This window comes from Silurus aristotelis (genome assembly GCF_946808225.1).
Source record: "Silurus aristotelis genome assembly, chromosome: 3".
Classification (NCBI taxonomy): domain Eukaryota; kingdom Metazoa; phylum Chordata; class Actinopteri; order Siluriformes; family Siluridae; genus Silurus; species Silurus aristotelis.
In genome coordinates, this window is record NC_139576.1 from 648,362 (window position 1) to 672,807 (window position 24,446).

Below are 24,446 nucleotides of genomic sequence, written 5' to 3' on the forward strand. Positions count from 1 at the left end.
ATTATGAAAAGATAATAATAGCCTCTGTTACGCTCTCTCCTGCAAGCTGCTTCTCCGTCAGCCACACCAACAGCAGATTCTCCGTTTTTTCATGGACAGACGTCCGGAGCTTAGAAGTTATTTTAACACCTTTGGCTGGTTTATAAACTTAAACGACTTCGGCTTCAAAATCGTGCAAATCGTAGACGTTGAACGTTTGTACCAAGTCCTTTACTCACATACATGTTCTTGTTTCTCAATAATTTCACGCTTTAATCCTCTTCTCAGCATTGTCACTAGAACTTACTTTCATGGGAGACATGGTTACAAGAAAGTTAGAAGAAGGAATTCACACAAAACATGAAGCACAAAGCAAGAAACCGCGAGCACATCGAATCACAGTGTTTACTCGACGAGGTGAACACGTGAAGAGAACGAGAGGCTGGGGGGTGCTGTGGCGTCACTGCGCGCTACGCCAGCTAGCAGCGGCATCTCGAGCTCGTACCTCAAAGCAAAAATGGACCGAGTGACGACTCGTACCTCGGAAAACTCGTACATTAATTCACTCACAGGTCAAGGTGCCACTGTATATTTATTTATTATTTTCACATCTCCATTTTATCATTTTATTTGAGAAGATCTGTAAACCCTGATCAGAACCCTGGTGTTGTTTTTTTATTTCTCCTGTTTCACATTTCCTGCATTAGCATTAGCATTAGCATTTGCTTTTCCACATGAATAAGTGCTAAAACTCCTGCAGGCTTGGAATGTAGCAGCTTTTTTATGTATTTAAGTGCGTTCTTTTGGTTTGAATGATCCTCAGTGAAGTGTACACTTGTCTCAGTCACTTGCTCCCTACAGAAATCTCTCTCCGGGTCGATGCTCATAATCAGGATTCATGAGGATCACAGTGACCTAACGGGGTCGGAGCTCCGGGGCCCGGGCCTGGGGACATAATGGTATTTTCTTGTTGGAGGTTTTGTCCAAACAGCCTGCAGCAGAATGCACTTCACATTACCACTCGCTGCCTACTTCACTTATCCACTTCATCTAGAACAGTGTATTAGCATGCTAATGACACTAAAAGCCCTCAGGGTGGGGCGGTTTGACCAGATGAACCCCAGTTATGGCCACTTAACTCCAGTCCACTACATTACAAATCTAAATCAAATGGTGCAAAATTAATGGCACCTTTTATTTGTTGATACTTTGTTTCCTTGAAGGATTTTGAGTTCTTAGTTGCAATAAATATTTTATACCAGTAATATTAATAATATAATTTTTATCATTTTAAACACAACTAAAATAATAAGCATCCTCTAAAATATCAGGCATTACTTTGTTTAATTATTATTATTTTATTAATTTTGTTTTGTGTAACTCTGTGCAGCTGTAATTATACTTCCTTCACTTCAATACTGTCTATAAAATAAACTATAAATAATTTCCCAGAATTTACACCATATGAGCAAATGTAAGTGCACCCATACCTTATATGTTCTTTGATTAACATTTGATTTCACCTTCATAATGATAGAATAATGAGCTACACCTTTCTTTTTTTTTTTTTTTGGGAAGTCTTTCCACTGCGGCATGTCTGGAAGGACCAGGCCCTGGAAAAAGGATTCTTCAGTTCCAATTTTTCCAAAGTTGTTCAGTGGTGTTGAGGAAGTTCTAATTCTGTTCAGAACCTTTAAGATATTCTGTTCCATCCTTCACACCAATGGTCATGTCTTCATGGAGTGCAGGTTTGTGCACAGGAGCATCTTCATGTGTTTGAGAGTCTTAATCATAGGAGATGGCAGATTTAAGGCAGATTAGAGAAAGAACACTGTGAGTGTGATGGAGTGCACATACTTTTAGTCATGTTGGGTGTATAATTATCCAGTTTTTTAGTCTTTGTTTTTACACCACTGTATTCACTGTTTATCCCTCACACTCTGATTCACCCTGTGTTGTTTTTTTTGTTTTTTTGTATTGAATTTGTCGTTTTCGTGTCTGTAGGTTTCTGAAATCTACATTTCTGCCTTATCACTAAAACAGAGAGGAAGTGATGAGGAAAGAGGCTTTCGACACTTTTCTCACTATCTCTGTTTAACACATGGTCATATTTAATATCACACACACACACACACACACACACACACACACACACACACACACACACACACACACACACACACACACACACACACAGCAGGAATCAGAAAAAGACAGATTAAACATAAATAATGGATGCGGACGCAGAACACAGGCCGTTTTTTTTTTACATGTTTCAGGTTTAAAAACTACAGGAAGCAAAATATCTTCTGCATTAAAACATTAAAGTGAAAGATTGAAGAGAAACTGATTGTAAAATATAATAATTAATACCACACAGTGTATAAAGAACGTTTATAATCGCCTTTATTTTAGACATGTGATGACTGAATTACATAAATCACTGCAAAAAGTCTGGAAGCTAAAACTAAATCTGAAGCCTGGAAACTTGTGTCCATCAACATCAATTTCAAAGGCAGCACAATGAACTCTGGTCTCCATAGAAGCAACTTTCACCACTGGACCAGTAGAGTAAGAGCCAACATTTTTACTGAGAGTCTTGAAACATGTCTTTATTGTACTCTGAGAGATGAGTGGAGCAGTGGTAGAGGATGGAGGGATGAGTGGAGAGGTAGTAGTGGATGAAGGGATGAGTGGAGCAGTGGTAGAAGATGGAGGGATGAGTGGAGCAGTGGTAGAGAATGGAGGGATGAGTGGAACAGTGGTAGAGGATAAAGGGATGAGTGGAGAGGTAGTAGTGGATGAAGAAATGAGTGGAGCAGTGGTAGAAGATGGAGGGATGAGTGGAGCAGTGGTAGAGAATGGAGGGATGAGTGGAACAGTGGTAAAGGATGCAGCGATGAGTGGAGCAGTGGTAGAGGATAAAGGGATGATTGGAGCAGTGGTAGAGGATAGAGGGATGAGTGGAGCAGTGGTAGAGGATAGAGGGATGAGTGGAGCAGTGGTAGAGGATGGAGGGATGAGTGGAGCAGTAGTAAAGGATGGAGGGATGAGTGGAGCAGTGGTAGAGAATGGAGGGATGAGTGGAACAGTGGTAAAGGATGCAGCAATGAGTGGAGCAGTGGTAGAGGATAAAGGGATGAGTGAAGCAGTGGTAGAGGATGGAGGGATGAGTGGAGCAGTGGTAGAGGATGGAGGGATGAGTGGAGCAGTGGTAGAGGATAAAGGGATGCGTGGAGCAGTGGTAGAGGATGGAGGGATTAGTGGAGCAGTAGTAAAGGATGAAGGGATGAGTGGAGCAGTGGTAGAAGATGGAGGGATGAGAGGAGCAGTAGTATAGGATGGAGGGATGAGTGGAACAGTGGTAAAGGATGCAGTGATGAGTGGAGTAGTGGTATAGGATGGAGAAATGAGTGGAGCAGTGGTAAAAGATGAAGGGATGAGTGGAGCAGTGGTAGAGAATTGAGGGATGAGAGGAGCAGTAGTATAGGATGGAGGGATGAGTGGGGCAGTGGTAGAGGATGGAGGGATGAGTGGGGCAGTGGAAGAGGATGAAGGGATGAGTGGAGCAGTGGAAGAGGATGAAGGGATGAGTGGAGCAGTGGTAGAGGATGGAGGGATGAGTGGAGCAGTGGTAGAGGATGAAGGGATGAGTGGGGCAGTGGTAAAGGATGGAGGGATGAGTGGGGCAGTGGTAGAGGATGGAGGGATGAGTGGAGCAGTGGTAGAGAATGAAGGGATGAGTGGAGCAGTGGTAAAGGATGGAGGGATGAGTGGGGCAGTGGTAGAGGATGGAGGGATGAGTGGAGCAGTGGAAGAGGATGGAGGGATGAGTGGAGCAGTGGAAGAGGATGAAGGGATGAGTGGAGCAGTGGAAGAGGATGAAGGGATGAGTGGAGCAGTGGTAAAGGATGGAGGGATGAGTGGGGCAGTGGTAGAGGATGGAGGGATGAGTGGAGCAGTGGAAGAGGATGAAGGGATGAGTGGAGCAGTGGTAGAGGATGGAGGGATGAGTGGAGCAGTGGAAGAGGATGAAGGGATGAGTGGAGCAGTGGAAGAGGATGAAGGGATGAGTGGAGCAGTGGTAAAGGATGGAGGGATGAGTGGGGCAGTGGTAGAGGATGGAGGGATGAGTGGAGCAGTGGAAGAGGATGAAGGGATGAGTGGAGCAGTGGTAGAGGATGAAGGGATGAGTGGAGCAGTGGAAGAGGATGAAGGGATGAGTGGAGCAGTGGTAGAGGATGGAGGGATGAGTGGAGCAGTGGAAGAGGATGAAGGGATGAGTGGAGCAGTGGAAGAGGATGAAGGGATGAGTGGAGCAGTGGTAGAGGATGGAGGGATGAGTGGTAGTGGATTGAGGGATGAGAGGAGCAGTAGTAGGGGAGATGATATAAGGGGGGTTTTGTAGGTGGCTGGTGGTGGTGATCAGTTTTTTGGCTTTGTAGATGTTTTAGGACCAATACAACATCCATCTTGTCCATCCTCACTTCTTCACCAGATCTTTCAGATCTCTAATCAGTGTCTTTTTACTTCCATGTTGTTGCTTTTCTGTGATTTACATCTAAACATCTAATCCTCTTTATTTCCATGTGAAGTCTCCTCAAATCAGCATTCACCTTCAGCTACGCAGATGTTAGTAAAATCAGCTAGTGATGGAGGTGAGAAGGTGAAAAGGTCTGGGGTGCAATCAGTATTTCATTCATCCTAAATGTGTTCAATAGTGTTGGAGCTCTATAGCAGAATATCTTCTACTCCAACCCATGTAAAGCAGATCTTGATGGAGCTTTGGGTCTCCTACTTAAAGTGAGGGAACAATTTCATGCTCCTGCATCCAAAGACGTCCTACACAAGTGTGTGTACAACTTTGTGTAACAGTTTGGAGAAGAATCGCATCTGTGTGGGAAAGTCAGGTGTCCCAATACTTTTGGTAATAGAGTGTGTATAAGGGCAGGTGAATCTGAAGCTCTGTTACAGAAGATGTGAGATACATGGTGCAGTGAGATTCCTTACAGCACGCAGAGCTTTTACTCTGACAGTTCCCCAGTGTGTGTGTGTGTGTGTGTGTGTGTGTGTGTGTGTGTGTGTGTGTGTGTGGGTGATATGTGGATGACTGAATTTCAGGTGGCACTTCATTTAAAGAGCTTCTCAGTGCCAGACTGGCATCGCTTGTGTGTATGTGAACATGTGTGTGTGTGTGTGTGTGTGTGTGTGTGTGTGTAAGACCTCTTGGCCTCATTTCCGTATTTGATGTGCTGGAAAATGAGTGTCTGGCTGCACCTGGACCCTGCACACACCTTTGAGATATCACTCAGCCATCATGTCTCTTAAGAACAAAGAGGATCTACTTAGAATTCATACATGTTCCTCAGAGGTTCTTCACATAAATAGAAGTTTGAGCAGTAAAATAACTATTATCAAATCTTCATCAAATCACAGTTTGGGTTTTAAATGTAATATATTCTCCAAGGTACAGACTGGAGAGGCTTCCTGAAGAAAGGTTGTTCCTTGATTTTCTTTTTCCAAATCATAGCGTTGGAGGAATCAGTGGTAGATGATGGAGGGATGAGTGGAGCAGTGGTAGAGGATGGAGGGATTAGTGGAATCACCATCATCATTACCACCACCATCATCATCACAACCACCATCATCACCATCACCACCACCGACACCACCATCAGCATCACCACCACCATCGACATCATCACCACCACCATCATCATCATCACATCTTCATCACCATCATCATCATTATTAATGGGAAGTGGGAGCTCAGTGTTTAAGGATCTGGGTTACTGATCGGAAGCTTCAGGCCCTAGTATCACCAAGCTGCAATTCTTGGGCCCTTGAGCAAGGCCCTTAACCCTCTGTGCTCCAGGGGGCACTGTATCATGGCTGCTGGCCCTGCGCTCTGACCCCAGCTTCTGAACAAACTGGGAGAAAAGAATTTCATTGTGCTGTAATGTTTAAGTGATCAATAAAGACTATTCTATTCTATCATCATCATCGCCATCATCATCATCATCATCATCGCCATCATCATCATCATCATCATCATCGCCATCATCATCATCATCTAAGCAGTTGATGTTATGGATATGAACAAATGATGAGTGTGACATTTGCATACCTGAGACGTTTCTTCAGTCACAGTGGACGGAGAGAATAATGATCTTCTGATTCCACAACCAGCTGATGTTGAGTTTTGTGTGATTAAGGATGCTCCATTTTATCCTTCAAACCTGGTCAAGAATCCTTCAGATGTGGCAACCTGAGTGAACCAGAAGAACCAGCAGCAGGAGGTGATTTCTATTCATATGAACATTGCTGGACTTTTTCCTGCACAAATATCATCAAAAGATCTTCTGTATCCTGAACAACATCACACTGTGTACACCATTACACATGCAGAGCTCATCCTGTTCTCCTGATCATCCTGTTCTCCTGTGAAGAAGGCCTGCATCTGCTTCTCCAACATCTAACCAGAATCATGTACTGTATCTCCTTGACCTGAGCAAGTTTAAGTGTTTCCTCATGTTTGATCATTTTCCAATCCAGTTCTTCAGACAAGATTATGAGAAGTCCCTCAATCACACAAATGGAATTCCAGACCTGGTTATTGTGAAGAACCTGCTGCTGGACTTTACACTGCTCCTCAGTCAAGTGGAGATCAGGAACGATGTGTTGTCTAAGGTGTGAATATCAACGTTTATCATTTCAGTAACAATAACCTCACTCTGAGATGTAGCATTGACCCAAGGTAACCTCTCTCTCTCTCTCTCTCTCTCTCTCACACACTCACTCACACACACACACACACACACACACACACACACTGAGACCGGATGTTTTTAGTGAGTACTCAAGGGCTGATCTTCTCCCCACACACCTGAACACAGTAATCAATGGAGCTGCAGCTTCAGTGTTGTGAGGTTAAATGTTGTGGGAGCTGAGAGAAGAACATCGAGGTGAAGAACATCAGCTCACAAATTATTTCCCTTCATTCACTTCACATTCCACAACATTTAACCTGCACTGAGAGCTGAAAGAAATCGAATAAATTCCCAAATCATTTCACATCAAAAATAAAAATACAACTTTTCCTCATGTAATACGGCTCTATTTTATGATATAAACAAACACATAAATAAATGTTTTATGTTATATATCTATATAAAATATAATATATAAAATATATCTTTTGTAAATGCATTTATCTTTTTTTTTATTTGTAAACTTGTTTTCTTTAGTGTGTAAAACATATTTAAATGTATAAAAATTAAGAAAATAAATAAATAATAATAGAACTCCAATAATAAATAATGTATTGTTCCCATTATAAATATAAAAAATGCTGATTATTAGATTGTTAATTAATTAATGGATTTATAATGAAGTTTCACACATGCATCACTTTTTATTATTTGTAAATAAACAAATAAATGCAGGTTCCTTTTGTTTTTTGTGATTGAGTGTAAGAAAGTTCTGTGGAGTCCAAATGGACTTCATTTCTTCTGCTTTGCCAAGTTGAAGTGATTTCTGCTAAAAACACTGCTAGCTAATCATGCTAATGCTAGTTAGTTAGCAAGAACAATCCACTTCAGTGTTGTGTTTATTTGCTCATGTATCTCATTGTGTGTTTGTATGTGTTTTTGTGTGTTTGCATGTGTGTTTATGTTTGCGTGTGTGTTCGCCCTCATTTGTGTGTGGTGTGTGTGTTGTTTGTGTATGTGTGTTTGTGTATGTGTGCATTCATATATTGTGTTTGTGTATGTGTGTTCATGTATTTGTTTGTGTGTCTATATGTGTGTTTGTGTATTTGTGTGTGTTCCGGTATTCGTGTTTTTGTGTGTTTGTGTGTGAGTGTTTGTGTTCCTATTTGTGTGCAAGTCTGTTTTTGTGTGTATGTTTGTTTGTATGTGTGTGTGTGTGTGTGTGTGTGTGTGTGTGTGTGTGTGTGTTCCTGCTCATTGCTGCACTCATGTTCCCCTGGTGTGTCTCAGCCTGACAGATCATGAATTATGTGTGAACTGGTGAAGGGCAACACAAAGTTGTCTCATGTCCAACCTCATCACGTAGTTCCATGTTAAAGCGGTGTGATGTGATGAAGCGGCGTGTGGTGAAAGTGGCATGCGGTAAAGTGGCGCGTGGTGAAGTGGCACATGGTGGAAGTTGTGCGTGGCAAAGCGGCGCGTGTTGAAAGCTGTTTGTGGTGAAGCGGTGTGTGGTTAAAGCAGTTTGTGGTGAAGCGGCGCGTGGTCGAAGTGGTGCGGGGTTACAAGTGTTTTTTGCTGAAGTGGCGCGTGGTTAAAACGGTTTGCGGTTGAAGCGGCGCGTGGTGGAAGCAATGCGTGGTGGAAGCGGCGTATGGTAAAAGCGTTGTGTGGTTAAAGCGGTTTGTGGTGGAAGCGGCGCGTGGTGGAAGCGGTGTGTGGTGAAGCGGCGAGTGGTGGAAGCGGTGTGTGGTGAAGCGGTTTGGGGTGAAGCGGCACGTGGTGGAAGCGGTGTGTGGTGAAGCGGTTTGTGGTGAAGCGGTTTGTGGTGAAGCGGTTTGTGGTGAAGCGGCGTGTGGTGGAAGCGGTGTGTGGTGAAGCGGTTTGTGGTGGAAGCGGTGTGTGGTGAAGCGGTTTGTGGTGAAGCGGCATGTGGTGGAAGCGGTGTGTGGTGAAGCGGTTTGTGGTGAAGCGGTTTGTGGTGGAAGCGGTGTGTGGTGAGCTCCTGACAGCACCACAGTGTTCCTGTGCGCGTCTCTGGCACAGCATGAAAAGGCTGAAATATTAACGAGGTTTTGATAACGAGGTGAAATATTAAGGATGGAGTGTAAATATGCTGATGTACTGGAGAGAATGTGTGTTTTTACACATTTACTCTGCTGGCTGCCGTCCAGTCCTGTTGGCACTGTGTGTGTGTGTGTGTGTGTGTGTGTGTGTGTGTGTGTGTGTGTGTGTGTTTAGCAGGAACACAGTGAAATGAGTGAACACAGAGATACTCTCTCAGTTGTATTTCAGTGTCATCATGAAGATGATCCACAAAATACACGCTATTATATATTTTTAATGCACAACTAATTTCTTTAACATATGGAGCTCTGTGTGTGTGTGTGTGTGTATATATATATATATATATATATATATATATATATATATATATATGTGTTTATAGATAGATAGATAGATAGATAGATAGATAGATAGATAGATAGATAGAAACATTTCAAAGATGTTTGTTAGTTTGTTTATCAGTACTGATATGACTCGAGGAAAATGAAATCTGATGTTCAGCTGAATTTGTATCTCGAGTTTTTCTGTAGTAAACATCAGAAAAAAAATAAATTTGCACCTAAAACTCTGTAAACCCCCAGTGTGAGGGTGATGTGAGAGTCACTACAGTAGTGTAGTGATCAAATTAAATTTTATTTGTCACACACACATACAAACAGAGTACGACATGCAGTAAAATGCTTTTTACGACGGTCCGGCATGAGGGAATAGGATGAGGGAATATAAAACAAGAAAAAAAAAGAAGGCAGATAAATAAAGAGTATAAACTATATAAAACATAAAATATATGAAGATACATGTGAAAAAATGTGTATATACAGGATGCGTATGACAGTAAAACAGTATAATTCAAGGTGGTTGATTTGATTGTCCTTAAAGTGACCGTGTGCGGTATGGTGTGGTACAAAGTGACCGTGTGCAGTGTGGTACAAAGTGACCGTGTGCAGTGTGGTGTGGTACAAAGGGACAGTGTGCGGTGTGGTGTGGTACAAAGTGACTGTGTGCGGTGTGGTATAAATTGACCGTGTGCAGTGTGGTGTGGTACAAAGGGACAGTGTGCGGTGTGGTGTGGTACAAAGTGACTGTGTGCGGTGTGGTATAAATTGACCGTGTGCAGTGTGGTGTGGTACAAAGGGACAGTGTGCGGTGTGGTGTGGTACAAAGTGACTGTGTGCGGTGTGGTATAAATTGACCGTGTGCAGTGTGGTGTGGTACAAAGTGACCATGCGCGGTATGGTGTGGTACAAAGTGACCGTGTGCGGTATGGTATGGTACAAAGTGAACAAGTGTTGTGTGCTATAAAGTGACCGTGTGCCGTGTGGTGTGGTACAAAGTGACTGTGTGCGGTGTGGTACAAAGTGACCGTTTGCAGTGTGGTACAAAGTGACCGTGTGCAGTGTGGTGTGGTACAAAGTGACCGTGTGCGGTGTGGTATAAAGTGACCGTGTGCAGTGTGGTACAAAGTGACCGTGCGCGGTATGGTGTGGTACAAAGTGACCGTGTGTGGTATGGTGTGGTACAAAGTAAACAAGTGTTGTGTGGTATAAAGTGACCGTGTGCGGTATGGTGTGGTACAAAGTGACTGTGTGCGGTGTAGTACAAAGTGAACGTGTGCGGTGTGGTACAAAGTGAACGTGTGCGGTGTGGTACAAAGTGAACGTGTGCGGTGTGGTACAAAGTGACCGTGTGCGGTGTGGTGTGCTACAAAGTGACCGTGTGCGGTGTGCTACAAAGTGACCGTGTGCGGTGTGCTACAAAGTGACCGTGTGCGGTGTGGTGTGCTACAAAGTGACTGTGTGCGGTGTGGTGTAGTGTAAAGTGACCGTGTGCGGTGTGGTGTAGTGTAAAGTGACCGTGTGCGGTGTGGTGTGGTATCACAAACTGAATACACACACCTACACACACACACACATACATACACACACACACACACACACACACACACACACTAAAAACCTCTGTCTGTCCATTTACTTGGTATTTGACAGACACACACCTCAACATATATAGTGAGGAAAATAAGTATTTGAACACGCTGCTATTTTGCAAGTTCTCCCACTTAGAAATCATGGAGGGGTCTGAAATTGTCATCGTAGGTGCATGTCCACTGTGAGAGACATAATCTAAAAAAAAAAATTCAGAAATCACAATGTATGATTTTTAAACTATTTATTTGTATGATACAGCTGCAAATAAGTATTTGAACACCTGTCTATCAGCTAGAATTCTGACCCTCAAAGACCTGTTAGTCTGCCTTTAAAATGTCCACCTCCACTACATTTATTATCCTAAATTAGATGCACCTGTTTGAGGTCGTTAGCTGCATAAAGACACCTGTCCACCCCATACAATCAGTAAGAATCCAACTACTAACATGGCCCAGACCAAAGAGCTGTCCAAAGACACTAGAGACAAAATTGTACACCTCCACAAGGCTGGAAAGGGCTACGGGGAAATTGCCAAGCAGCTTGGTGAAAAAAGGTCCACTGTTGGAGCAATCATTAGAAAATGGAAGAAGCTAAACATGACTGTCAATCTCCCTCGGACTGGGGCTCCATGCAAGATCTCACCTCGTGGGGTCTCAATGATCCTAAGAAAGGTGAGAAATCAGCCCAGAACTACACAGGAGGAGCTGGTCAATGACCTGAAAAGAGCTGGGACCACCGTTTCCGAAGTTACTGTTGGTAATACACTAAGACGTCATGGTTTGAAATCATGCATGGCACGGAAGGTTCCCCTGCTTAAACCAGCACATGTCCAGGCACATCTTAAGTTTGCCAATGACCATTTGGATGATCCAGAGGAGTCATGGGAGAAAGTCATGTGGTCAGATGAGACCAAAATAGAACTTTTGGGTCATAATTCCACTAAACGTGTTTGGAGGAAGAAGAATGATGAGTACCATCCCAAGAACACCATCCCTACTGTGAAGCATGGGGGTGGTAGCATCATGCTTTGGGGGTGTTTTTCTGCACATGGGACAGGGCGACTGCACTGTATTAAGGAGAGGATGACCGGGGCCATGTATTGCGAGATTTTGGGGAACAACCTCCTTCCCTCAGTTAAAGCATTGAAGATGGGTCGAGGCTGGGTCTTCCAACATGACAATGACCCGAAGCACACAGCCAGGATAACCAAGGAGTGGCTCTGTAAAAAGCATATCACCTGGGTGTGGAGCAAACAACCTGTCTCAGATCGGCGTTTAAAATTTTTTACAGTTCGTTCTTTCTCGCTTTCATCGCTTTAAAATATCAAAATATCGTGTTGATTTCCTGCATCCTTCACTTTCCGTTGGCTCCGTCTCGACTATTTTTGCTTTCGGAAGAGCGCTTTTTTTCCCTGTTTGAGGTTTTGAAAGCAGTGAGTGGAGGACATTAACCAGAACTACGAACACTCACTACAGTAAACACATTAAGGTACGTAATTTCTATCCAGTTCATTCAGTGTGTAAATGTGACATGTTTTGTCGGTCTTTCTCCGTTGTTAGCGATAATTTTATCTGTGAGAAGTGTAAGCTAGTTTGCTCTTTGACGGAGAAGATCTTAGCATTAGAGGAGCGCATCCAGAGTCTAGAGAGAAGTAGTGAGTGTGAGAGCAGTCCAGGTTCTGCAGGGGAAAGTCTGGATGCCCTAGGTGAAGGTAATATTCCCCCGACTCCGGCATTAGAGCCCTCGCAGCGGGGAGAATGGGTGACGACTCGGCGGCATAATCGCAAAGCCAAAGCTAACGCTAAGGCTCGCCCACGGGAGCACCATTCCTCTCCGCTTCGCGTGTCCAACAGGTTTGCTCTCCTCAGTGAAGCACCCGCTGAGAAACCTGAAAGAGCTCTGGTTTTAGGAGACTCCATTCTGAGGCACGTGAAATTAGCTAGACCTTTAGGGGTACCAGCAGCACAGGTTATGTGTATAAATCTCCTTCAAATCTCTGTCCAAAAATACTACATACTTGGGAAGAGAGTCACGCGAATCGTCCCTCAATACACTCTTGAAAATCACATCAACTGGCAGTCTCGGCGTACGACCAAACATTAAATAAAATGGAGGAAACCCTGTCGTCTCATGTGCAGTACAACTGTACAGAAAGGTCAGTGTGTGAAGCATCTGGGGCCAATCATGCTTTGGTCTTGGCTCTTTAGCCCTGATCATATTACCCAGTGTCCGGTTAAACCTTTCAACAGCGCCATTGCCCATTGGGTGGTATGGGGTCGTCTGTGTCTTTTTTATCCCACAAAAGTCGAACAAGTGTCTGATGAGTTCGCTACAAAAATTTGCACCCTGGTCAGAGTGGATGCATTCTGGGAAGCCATAATAACAGAAATAGTTATCCCAAAGCTTCTTAGCCACCGATTTAGCAGATTGATCCAAACAACGAAAAGTGTGTGCTAGCTTCGTAAAATGGTCAGTAACCACCAAAACGTCAACAGACCTATTCTGAGAGTCCTCGGCCGACCAAAAATCAATACAATCTAACTCAAGCGGAGCAGAAGTCTTAATACTCTCCAGTAAAGCCCGACCTTCTGGTACTGGTGCCTTTGCAAGCACGCAACGACCACAAACTTTCACATAGTCACGGACATCTTGTTCGATCCCAATCCAGTAAAAACGCTGACGAGACAGGTGAAGGGTGCGATACTGACCTTGGTGTCCAAGGTCCAAAGCTTTCAGACAACCCCTCAAAACTTTGGTTCTAAGAGAAAAAGGTACCACATATTGGAATCTTTTGTGACGTGTTAAGGGGTCTTTTGAAACACGATACAAGACACCATTGGTCAAAGACAGCCTATCCCACTGCTTTAGGAGTTTTAATGCAGCACTGGGTTCACCTGCACGCTCACGTCTCGAGAGCCTACGTTTAAGGTCGACATAGTGCATCACCCTCTTTAAATGCTCATCTTCAAGCTGTCTGTCTCTTAGTTCTTGGTGAGAGTATGAAGGAAAAGAATCAAACCCAACGTCAGTGATCTGTTGGACGAATCCAGACAGGGGAGTAGCCCACACTTTCGCTCCTTCATCCCAGTGAAGATGGTTAGAAATGACAGCAGCCACTTCTGCACTTGACAAACTACCACACACATCCACACCCAAATCCTTCCGATCACAGGCACCCGCCGAAACCTCAGCACTATCAGCCACTCGCTGACTGGCATTTGACAACCGGAAAGCATCCTGCACAGCAGCACAAGTATGGTTCTCCGACTCCGCTACTAGCTCGACATAGGGTTTCCTAACTATGCGGTAGCTAACACGACCATCTACAAAAGGTTGCCTACTCAAAGTGTCAGCTATTGTGTTCTTTGGCCCAGGAACATATTTGATGTCGAATTCAAAGGCGGCTAGTTTAGCCACCCACCTTTGTTCACAGGCGTCAAGCCTCGGTTTGGTCAAGATGTGCGTCAGGGGATTATTATCTGTCCAAGCTGTGAACCGGTGCCCTTTAAGCCAATGGCGAAAACTTATCACATACAGCCCACTTAAGAGCAAGGAACTCAAGGCGATGTGCTGGATATCTGGCTTGTGTTTTGGTAAGTGATTTACTCGCAAACGCAATGGGTCGAGCTTTGCGTTCTCCTGGACGTAGTTGCGAAAGTACAGCACCCAACCCTTCCGATGAAGCATCAGTAGCTAGAATAAAGGGCCTGGAAAAGTCAGGGTGTGTGAGGACTACATTAGAAAGCAAAGCTGTCTTCAAAGCGGACAAAGCCGCCTCACAGGCTGGAGTCCAATCATCAGGAGTAAGTTTCCTGTAACACCTTTGCGACCCCTACCTCTACCTTTCTTCACACCACTAGTTAAAGCGTAGAGTGGGTGTGCAAGGGATGAACAATTTCCAATGAAACGTTGGTACCACACGACAAGACCGAGAAAAGACTGAATTTTCTTAACTGATGGGGTAACACCATCAGGGCACATCAAATCTGCAGAAGTAATTTTAGCAATCGCTTCGACCTTCCCAGGATCGGTGGCGACACCATCCTCCGAAATCAAATGACCAAGAAACTTCACAGAGCGCCTAAAGAAATGACATTGCTTTGGTGACAACTTCAAATTGTGTTTTTTCAACATTCCAAAAACCATTTCAAGCCTTTGCAATGCGATGTTTTCGTCAGGTGCAAAGACTATTATGTCATCCAGGTAGCACAACAATGACAAGAAATTCTGGTCACCAAATATCCTAGTCATCATTCGCATGAAACTAGCAGGCGAGTTACAAAGGCCTTGCGGAAGGCGATTATATTCATGCAACCCTATTGGTGTAGTGAAAGCAGCGTACTTCTTGTCGTCGTCATGTAATGGGATATTGTAAAATCCAGAAGTCAAATCTATGTACTGAACAATGAATTGCTACCGAGTGCTGCAAGACAGTCTTATTGATGAGGAAGGGGGTGTGCATCTTTCACAGTACGTGCGCTAAGCCAACGGAAGTCTGTACATATCCGCAAATCGCCATTCTTTTTCCAACACAATACCAAAGGAGACGCATATTCGCTAACTGACTTACGAATTATACCGCTCTCCTCCATCTCATTCAGAGCAACACGCAACTTCTGGTACTGTGAAGGGGGAACTCGTCTGAAGGGTAAACGAAACGGCCTCTCATCAAACAGCCGTATTCTATGTACAAAATCGCTGACTTCGCCGCAATCAAGAGAATGTCTTGAAAAAATCTACTCATATTCACGAACTAGATTACAGAGCTTCGTCTTCCAGGATCCAAAAACTTCACAGGAATCTAGATCAATAGTCTCTAAACCACATTGCCTGAGCCTGCAACGTAGATCTTCAGACATGTCCGTCTCAACCACTGACTGCTAAACAGTCGACCGAAGCGGCAACTCACTCTCTGTTTCACCCACATCCTCCAAAGCAATGCAAGGATAAACGTCGGCCACTTTAGAGTTCCGCCTAAGCGTCACTGGTTTGTCGCTAGGATTGATCAGCTTAAGTGGTATACTGCCATCACCCCAAAGCTGAGTGACAACACGACCCACCAGAACTTTCCTAGTGGCAGAATGAAGTCTAGAAGGTTCTACCAAAACAGTACTGCCTAGTTGGCCACAGGATTTAGCAGGAAGTTTACCCCAAACTAAGTGTTCTTGACCAGGTGAAAGTGTTATTGCATGGTTAAGCTTCACTGTACCGACAACATCAGGAACTGTCCTACCCTTCCATCGTTGTACGCCAGCCAGCATTGACAAGAACTCATCACACTCTCGATTACGTTCACTAGGTGCAGAAATCAGTTCCCAATATCTGTCCGAACTCTTTAGTCTATGGACAATATGTTTAAATGACATTCGTTCCCAAAATTAGGTCATCTCCTTGACCTGGCACAACAAGACATGGGACAATAACAGTACAGCCATAAACATCCAGTTTAAGTTCAAGCATACTTCTTGGGAACACCCGTTTGCCACCACAACCAATCAAAACAACATCTGTGTCCTCCTCATTAACTGCATCCAAAACACCATGTTCTCTTAACTTACTGAAAACTGAATCACTCAAGGTACAGGCCATTGAGCCGGTGTCCAACATTGCTTTGACAGTAACCGAGTCGTTAAGAACAACAGGTGTGTAGAAACATGCAACTCGTTGTGTATTCTGAAAAACATCTCTCTGCGAATCAGGACAAACGTTCTTTATGGAAAGAAACAAGGCCTCGAAGTCAGTATCAACATTGAGGGAATTTTCAGAATCACCCGCACTCCCCCTCTCCGAATGCAGGTGACTCAGTTTCCCTGATCACTAAATGTACCTGAGACAGGACGCAAAGTAGAAGCCTGTTTTGTACAGTCGCGTTTTGAATGACCAGCAGCATGACATTTAAAACACAAGTGATCAGATCTACAATGGTCAATAGTGGTATGTGTTGTGTCGTTGCAAATGCTACATCCCTTTTTCCCACGTGTTTTCCCAAATCACACATACGCAGGCTTATTCTCTTCCTTATTCTTTAAAACCTCAAGAAGCTGTGCTAGCATATCGGCCATTCTATTCAAACCAGACTGATTTACCGCTTCAGGTTTAGGTTCATCAGGTCAACTGGTTTCCTGTTTAAAGCATGAAAGTACAGCCTCGGGACCAATATCAACGTTTTCACATTTCTGTAAGGATATATGAGCATTTTGACAAGCGGAATACACGTTAGCGCTTACTCTGGACTTTTGTTCACGCTGAAAACTGTCCAAAAGCTCCTGGACATACTTTGCCGTCCAGCTTTCTAACGGGCGCACTTTGAAAACGCGTGCCAGTTCAGTATCTGGACAATTCCTCACAAACATCATTGCAACCTCAGAATTCAGATTGTCCATTTTCCTCCCTTGAGCTCCAAGACACTCATTGGCAATATCCGCTGACTTGTTTAAACGAAGCCAGTAATCCACAGCATTCCCACCATGTTTAGGTTGTGTGCTATAAAAATCAGCAAGTGGCATACTAGAATAGGACACCTCGCTGAAGTGTTGCTTAAGTATACTATAGATTATTTCTGGGTGATGTTTGCTGTCCAATGTAGAGTTACTACGCAAAGCTACCTTCACTATGTCTTTCGCCCTACCCATGAGATTACTGATTATCTCGTCAGCTTGTTCAGCGACGTTGATGTTTCTCTTCCGTAAATAGCGCTGCATCATATCAACCCACTCCTGAACGTTACATTTCCCCGAACCATCCCCCCTAAATACAGGTGGTTCTTTCTCATCAGATTTCAAAACAACATTTAACTGTGACAGATCAAGGGTAGCACACTGAGAACCTGCAGAGCTATTATCACTAGAAGTCCTAACAAATCCACCTCCCGATAAAAGTCTGGCGGTTACTGAATCACCAATCTTCCGACCCAATTCTTCAACCAAGGCACCAAATTCACTGGTGTCATGCCCGCTAGATGCCTTCGCTACACAGGGTTTAGGAGTAGATGTGATAGGGAAAGTCTGATTAATATCATAACCTTCCCCTGATGCACAAGTATTGGGCTCATACTTAACACCACCTAACCCTATCTTAGTATCAGAAAACTGCATCCGATATTTTCCCCGCCCAGCCCCAAACAAGGGAGTATCTGTGCCACCCTCAGCCATCTATGATGATATCCACAAAAAGGTTTACAAATAAAACACTAAGTTAAACAAAAACAACAATTTATATTAAGCAGAAACAAGATTTTCAATTATAACAACCTATCCGATGTCCATCGGCTATATTGTGAAGTCAAAAAAAATAAGGAAAGAGTCTATAACCGGAGAATCTGGCAACCACGGTCCGACCGTCCAGACGAATCCTGCAACGTCAGTTCCTCATTGATCAGCGCCACGTGGACCACGAGCGGGAATCACGGCACCATTGTAATCCCTCTTGGTTCTAATGTCAGATTCGCCCGAAAAAAGACCACCTTCACACCATTTTAGAGTTCATCCATGCGTTGTGTTTTACTGAGGGTAAAATAAAAAAGACACGCAGGTTGCATAGTTACACAGCTCATCCGGTCACAAAACTGTTAAATAATACAATTAAGGGAAACAAAATGAGTACACAAAAATAAAAAAGGGATAACACAAATTACACACACGTATAGCGCGCCCGCACACGTGTGGAACACGTGTGAAACACCTGCTACTTAATTATGAGCTAAAAAAAATAAACTACTTCAAGATGTCAAAAATCACTTTAGTGAAATCATATCGTTTGTAAAATAAATAAAAAGTTTATTAACAGCATGTGTATGAATATTACCGGAGAGGACATTTGTTGCTTACCGTTTACCTCAACAGTTCAGGTGGAACTGAGAGAAAATGGCCGATGCAACTTGCGTTTTATTCTTTTCTTACTTCACCTATAGGTGTCGCTAATTCCCCTCTACTCAGGTATAATATAAAGACAAATGAATTACACAGAAAATATATATATACTGTATAATGAACTATTTCACAGTAAAGTATTTTGGCACCATTCAAAATAAATCCATTTTCTTTGTTACACCAGCACCTCTGATCTAAAAATAGGATTGTTGAATATTAGATCTCTCACGCCAAAGGGGTTACTATAAACGAAATTATTACCCACCAGGAGTTTAATATAATGTGTTTGACATAAACGTGGTTTAAACTGAATGAATATGTAGCATTAAATGAAGCGAGTCCTCCTGGGTATAGTTACATACACCAACCCCGTCTAAATGGCAGAGGAGGCGGAGTCACAGCTATTTATAATAATAATCTAAACGTCACACAAAAGACTAAACACAAATGTAAAACATTTGAAGTTTTTTACACCAACATAAAATATTCAGTGTCCGAAAGCAGGTCCAGTCAGTCAATTCCACTAATTATTATTTATAGACCCCCAGGGGCCCGACTCTGATTTTCTGATAGAATTTGCAGATTTCATCACAAATTTAGCTCCTTTTTTACACAAAGCTTTAATTGTTGGTGACTTTAACATTCATTTTGATAATCAGGAAGACTCCTTAAGAGCAGCAGTTGTGTCCATTCTAGATTCATTTGGAATTAATCAGAATGTTATAGGACCCACTCATAGTGGTGACACACTCTCGATTTGTTGTTAACATTTGGATTAAAAATAAAAAACTTATAAAAAACTCATAATTCCACAGTCTAAAGCTATTTCAGACCATTATCTCATCTCGTTTAAAATTTGCCTCAGTCATTGCATTACTACTTCACCACGTTATCGTGTTAAGCGTACTTTCACGTCAGCTACAGCAGCGCGTTTTATTAACAATCTTCCAGAAATTACGATATTAGATAGATCTCTGTCTGACCCCGCAGAGCTCGACTGGGCCGCTGAACATCTAGAAACAACATTACGTTACACTCTAGATGATGGAGCTCCCCTTAAGACCAAAATAATCAGGGAGAAAAAATTAGCACAGTGGTATAATGATCATACACACACCTTAAAACAGACCACTCGAAAATTAGAACGTAAATGGCGTCAAACAAAATTAACAGTATTTCAAATAGCATGGAAGGGGAGCCTCCTAATTTATAGAAAATCTCTTAGTGCTGCTAGATCAGCATATTTCTCCACCCTCATAGAAAATAACAAGCAGAATCCTAGATTTTTATTCTGTACAGCAGCAAAATTAACAGGGAATAAAAGCACTGCACTCACATGCACATCATCATTAGGTACTAATGATTTCATCAACTTTTTTAATAATAAAATTGAAAACATCAGGCAAAAAATCCAGACGGTTAATATAAATCCAAATTATTTTACAAGTAACCCTGTAGACAGCAGTGTAATTATAACAGACAATCAATTACAAAGTTTTACTCCTATTCACGAGAATGACTTAATTTCATTAATTTCCTCATCAAAATCATCAACCTGCATTCTCGATCCCTCACCTACAAGTTTCTTTAAACAGATCATTCCAGAGGGAATTGAACCTGTTTTAAAAATAATTAACTCTTCCATTAGCACTGGTTATGTACCTAAATCCTTCAAACTGGCAGTTATCCACCCCCTAATTAAGAAACCTGACCTTGACCCATGTCAGCTGTCCAACTACAGACCAATATCAAATCTCCCCTTCATAGCCAAAATTTTAGAAAAGGTTGTAGCACAGCAGTTCTGCTCACACCTACTTATGAATAATATTTATGAAATGTATCAGTCAGGATTTCGGCCTCATCATAGCACAGAGACGGCGCTAGTTAAGGTGGTAAATTACCTTTTCACACCATTGATCACACTATACTACTTGCTAGACTTGAGAACGTTGTTGGAATAAAGGGAACAGCTCTCTCTTGGCTCAGGTCTTATTTGACTAATCGCTATCAGTTTGTTGATGTAAATGGTGAGTTCTCCACACTCTCTGAGGTAAAGTTTGGTGTTCCTCAAGGATCTGTCTTAGGCCCACTGTTTTTTTCTTTATATCTGCTGCCTCTTGGTGAAATCATTCATAAACATGGGATTCGCTTCCATTGCTATGCTGATGATACACAGCTGTATATTTCAGCAAAGCCAGATGAGAGAGATCAGCTTAACAATGTTGAGGAGTGTGTAAAGGACATTAGACAGTGGATGCTTGATAACTTTCTTCTGCTAAACTCAGATAAGACGGAAGTACTTTTACTAGGACCACATGCAGCTAGAAGTAAACTTTCAGATTCTGTAGCATCTCTGGATGGTGTTTCTGTCTCAGTGTGTACAGCTGTCAAAGACCTTGTGTGAGTATTGACCCGAGTCTTTTCTTTGAGTCTCACATGAATAATATCACCAGGATCTCCTTCTTTCACCTTAGAAATATTGCTAAAATTAGAAATATGATGTCGTTACAGGATGCAGAAAAACTAGTTGATGCATTTGTAACATCTAGATTAGACTACTGTAACGCTTTACTGTCTGGGTGTTGGAGTAAGTGCAGAAATAAGCTTCAGTTAGTTCAGAATGCAGCAGCAAGAGTCCTCACTAGATCTAGAAAATATGAGCACATCAGCCCTGTTTTAATCATCTACACTGCTCCCAGTTACATCTCACACTGATTATAAAATACTACTACTGACGTATAAAGCACTTAACGCTCTCACGCCGCAGTATCTGAGTGAACTTCTGTACCAGCATGATCCTCCACGCCTACTTAGATCAAAAGGTGCAGACTATCTGTTGGTTCCTCAAATAATGAAGACTACAGCATGGGGCAGATCTTTCTCTTATAAACCCCACAGTTATGGAACAGCCTTCCAACCAGTGTTCGGGACTCAGACACAGTCTCAGTGTTCAAGTCGAGGCTGAACACATATTTATTCAGTCAAGCCTTTAATCAGTAGATTTTTTCTCAGGTAAAGGCTCAGATCTGGAGGGAACATGGATATAGAGTGTTTGGTGAACTGGGATATTTGTATGTTGTCGTCCCCTCACATTCACGTGTTCACTCAGGTTTGTTGATGGTGGTGTGGTGGGTCGTCTCTTATCCCAGAGATCCCTCATGTCTGTGTTGCCTTCTGGTTCTCCTTTTTAGTTATGCTGCCATAGCGAGTCTTGCTGGAGTCCAAACTGCACAGTGACTTTAACTCTCATGCAACAATAGGTACACTTAATAATCCATATCCTTCTCTTCCTGTCACCCTCTTCTCTCTCTCTCACTCTCTCTCTCTCTCTCTCTCTCTCTCTCTGTCGGCGGTCTGCTGCACTGACTCGGGAGTGCAGTTTGCTTCTGATCATCATCACTGCACCCCGCAACATTGTATATCTGCTATAAATGGACATTCGGTGCAACCCAGATGAGGATGGGTTCCCTCTTGAGTCTGGTTCCTCTCAAGGTTTCTTCCTTATGCCATCTCGGGGAGTTTTTCCTTGCCACAGTTGCTCATCAGGGACAAACATACTTACAAAGAACATATTTACGTTTAATCTCCACTTTATCTGTGTAAAGCTGCTTTGAGACAATGTTCATTGTTAAATGCGCAATACAAAACAAAAAAATAAATAAATAAATTAATATCAAGGTTCTGGCGTGGCCTAGCCAGTCTCCAGACCTAAACCCAATAGAGAATCTTTGGAGGGAGCTCAAACTCCTAGAGAAGATCTGTGTGGAGGAGTGGGCCAAAATCCCTCCTGCAGTGTGTGCAAACCTGGTGAAAAACTACAGGAAACGTTTGACCTCTGTAATTGCAAACAAAGGCTCCTGTACCAAATATTAACATTGACTTTCTCAGGTGTTCAAATACTTATTTGCAGCTGTATCATACAAATAAATAGTTACAAAATCATACATTGTGATTTCTGGATTTTTTTTAGATTATGTCTCTCACAGTGGACATGCACCTACGATGACAATTTCAGACCCTCCATGATTTCTAAGTGGGAGAACTTGCAAAATAGCAGTGTGTTCAAATACTTATTTTCCTCACTGTACCTCTAACACACACCTACTACACATCAACTCACACCTCAACACCTGAACACACACAGGCTTCAGTCATAATTCATGGTGGGTACAAACCTACCTGGCCTCAGACCTGGATTTAAGTTCTCGACTGTGAGTGAGAGACACACCTGAGGACGTCTCTACACTTTCTGTGTCATCGATTTTTACTAACAAAGAAAAGATAAAAATCCACCATTCTACTGAGCAGAAATCCTTCACTCATGCAGTCTGCGGTTTCGTGCGAGCGCTTCGGTTTCAGGATGGTAAAATATTAACGAGCGTTCATGTCTTACACATTAGTCTCCTGTCCATCATGCTGTCCTGCTGACACTGTGGTGTGTTCATCACTGGTACAGTGTATCACTTTCCCTTCTCATTTGCCTCCATCCCTCTCTCCAACACCCCCCTCCCCCCTGTAAACGGTACAGACGAAGGTGAAGATGAAGATGAAGATGTAGAGCCGTTTCTGCAGTGGAACATTGATGATGAAGGAGGAGTCTGACTCGTGTATCACACTCCTGAAATAAAGCTTGTTGATGTCATGAATAATTAACTGTAATTCAATAAAACTGCAGCGTTCTCAGAGTGTGGTGCAGTTTAAAGGCAGAGTCCCATCTCCTGTGTATGTGTCATTCATCCTCATCACTCAGGAAAGAGAAGGAGAAAGAGAGAAGAATAGAAGAAAATTAAAAATAAGGTACCATCATAAAGATGAGCTGTAACTTGGTTTGGGTTTCGACCCAGACTCCATGTGGAGGTTTGTTCCATGTGGTTAATAAATACAGGAAGTGATCTGATGTCCAGTCCAAACCTCATGGGTTCACTCCAGAAACATGACCCCTGAATAATTTGTATGTGGAATGAAGATACACACAATGTTCAGAAAACAGGAATGAATCCACAGTAAGAGAAACCACAGGCTGAGACAGACCTCAATCCAATCTACAGAACAAACCTGAGCAGGGGGATAAACAGATGCTCTTTTTCTATTGTGTTACTGCAAAACAGAACCTTTTCATATAAAACACTTACAAGGTGAGGACACAGGGTAGGAACAGGGGTGGGGGATGTGGGTGGAATGACAGGTAATAATAATAATAATAAACAGATATAAATCTATAAATCTTTAGAATTTAGAATTTAGATTAAGTCACTTTATTACTATTTTGACGTTATTTGATGAATTGATTGGAATCTCAGGGCTCGGTTTGTGAGCGCAGACGTAGATTTAATCCACTCTGAAATAATCATTATTATTTATAAATTATGAACATCACAATTAGAACAGTAAGAGTAATTAACCTCCGATAAGCAGCATTTAAAAAAACAATGAATCTGTGTTCATTACCACACACACACACACACACACACACACACACACACACACACACACACACACAGTGCGTGATAATCTGTGTTAATTACTGCAATGTGCTAATCAGAAGCATTGAGACAGAGCTGATATTAAAACAGACACAGTGAGAGGAGAGAGAGACGTTCTGCTGATGTTCAGCTCTCTCAGGGAAATCTATATCACATACACCATCAACCTCTAGAACAATTCATATTCATTAAAAAAGGAAGATCATCACCATGCATTACAGATTCATAAACACAAATATAATTTGATAATAAAAAACGCAAGCAATAATAATAATAATAATAATAATATAAATAATAATATAAATAATAATAAGAATATAAATGATAATAATATTAATAATAATAATAACATTAATAATGATGATGATGATAATAATAATAATCTATGGCATTATAATATATATTTACTTT

At 42.4% G+C, this 24,446-nt stretch overlaps 1 long non-coding RNA gene across 1 annotated transcript; it reads right to left on the minus strand.

The window, feature by feature from the left end:
• Window positions 1–18,126: 18,126 nt before the first annotated feature.
• On the minus strand, window positions 18,127–18,542 carry LOC310723324. The gene is made up of 2 exons (XR_014532633.1): window positions 18,511–18,542; window positions 18,127–18,248 (listed from the first exon to the last, which is right to left on the minus strand). It is a non-coding gene; the product is annotated as an uncharacterized lncRNA (long non-coding RNA).
• Window positions 18,543–24,446: the final 5,904 nt, after the last annotated feature.